General features: G+C 50.3%; 1 pseudogene; it reads left to right on the top strand.

Moving 5' to 3' along the window:
- The first annotated feature begins 370 nt into the window (after positions 1-370).
- LOC102242214 lies at positions 371-1,105 on the top strand (annotated as a pseudogene).
- Positions 1,106-1,922: the final 817 nt, after the last annotated feature.

Here is a 1,922-nt window from a genome sequence, read left to right as displayed (position 1 = left end):
GCTGACTTTTCTCTCAGCACCTGTATCACGGCGTGTGCAAGACCGCATTGCACGTGGTGCCTCCCTAACACCTTGCAGGCAGAGAGGACAAGGGCCTCATCTGCCATTTCTCTGGCACTTAGCATGTTTCTCAGCGTGCAGCAGGTGCTCTGTAAATATCTGTTAAATGAATAAATGGTAGTCTTGCCTCTTGGAGAGGTCTCTTCAACCACCCATAGAAAACTTAATTTTCTGACTGGGAAGGTGACCCCTAAGTGAGAAGAAAATTGAGCTCAACTTCTTCTCAAACCGGACAGATCACTCAATGGATGAGGAATAAATCAACGCGTGAAGAGGTATGTATTTTGTGTTCTGTGCCTGGCACAGTGCAATGGAGATTATTCTTTGTTTGAAATCAAAAGGCTGGGTTGCGAGTGGAGCTGGAAGGCTGTTGCTAGGGAGCACGCAGTCCCTCCCGGAACTGATCAGGCTCTTCCAGAAGCGCCAGCTATCGGCCAGCCCAGCGTGCTCAGCGCCCTGGAGAACCATGATGGCCGAACTAAAGCCATTGCAAGGAAAGGTTCGGTGGAGGGCTTTGAGCCCCCGGACAAGTCTCGGTTAAGAGCTACCGATGGGAAAAAGGACATCAGCATGGTGATGAGCTCCAACGAAGCGAGTGAGTTTCGAGCTCTACGCACACCTGCTGAGAGCTAGCATGGACGGGCTGAGGGAGAGGGATCAAAAGAGCAAGAGTCGGAAGAACAGAGCAGCACCGCGAAGGGCCTTGCTTCCGCCAGGTCAACACGGATCCCTACTTTCCCTTCGCTTTTTACTTTTGGCCACAAAGCTGGGCTTCTGGTTCTGTTTCTGTGTGAGATTTTGGACAGGAGAAGGGCTGCAGTGTTTACAGGGAAGCACTAAGAAGCCAGTATATTTTAGATTGGCTACCTGGTCTGTCGCATAGTTGCATGTTCCTGGATTATAGTTTAAAGTCTGCAGTTATCTGTGTGAAGAGCGACGTATCATTAAACCTGTCTGTTCACCAGCATTGAGCATCTCCCGTTTACTCCCCCCGGCCCCCCTATTAACAGTCTCTGGCAGTAACTACGATTCTGGAATGATGTGACTCTGAGTAGGCTTTAGCCCTATCTTCTAGGTCATTGGAATTGAAACCTGAACATTTTATAAAAAGTTGTGTTAGCTCATGGGTATTCTTCCCACTGGCTATATAATTTTATCATCATAGTTCCTTTAGCAAATTTGAATGAGTTCTCATAGTCAAATGAAAGTTTGCACAATCACCTAAAGATAAACATATTACAAAATCAAAAATAAAGATTATAAATTAATGATGAAAAAAACACAGACAGACCTTTAGCTCCAGGGAGAGACCAAGATGGCGGCATAGGTAAACACCGGAGACTGCTGCCGCAAACAACCACTTCAAAAATACAACTAAAAGACGGAACGGACATCACCCAGAACCACAGGAAGGCTGGCTGAGGAGAGACTCTTCAACTAGAAGGAAAAATAACAGCACACCGAGGCTCAGAGGAGGCGCAGTGTGGAAAAAACTCAGGTGCGGAGGTGCGCGCGCAAAGCGGGCTGGTGGCTGAGAGCGCGGTTGTCGTTTTCGGTCAGGGGGGAGTCTCAGACTCTGAGCTCCAGATACGGGCGAATCGCTGGGGACTCGGACCCAAACGGGAGAAGCGGGAGTGTCTGGCATCAGTTGGAAGGCAGCTTTCCCTCCGAGGTTTGCAGCGGTTCCGGGGGTTCTGAGAAGCAGAGCCTCTGGGAACAGGACTGAGGGCACCATAACGGCTCCCTCCGCCCGCCCTGTTGAGCCCGCCCCGCCCAAGCCCTGCGCAGAGCCATTTGCCGGATCGCCGCAGGCAAAGGCTAGATTAGCGCCCCCCCAGAGGACAGAAGTTTTCCCACTGCAG

The sequence above is a fragment of the Myotis brandtii genome, unplaced genomic scaffold (assembly GCF_000412655.1).
Source record: "Myotis brandtii unplaced genomic scaffold, ASM41265v1 scaffold158, whole genome shotgun sequence".
Lineage (NCBI taxonomy): Eukaryota > Metazoa > Chordata > Mammalia > Chiroptera > Vespertilionidae > Myotis > Myotis brandtii.
This window is presented reverse-complemented; position numbering and strand designations above follow the sequence as displayed.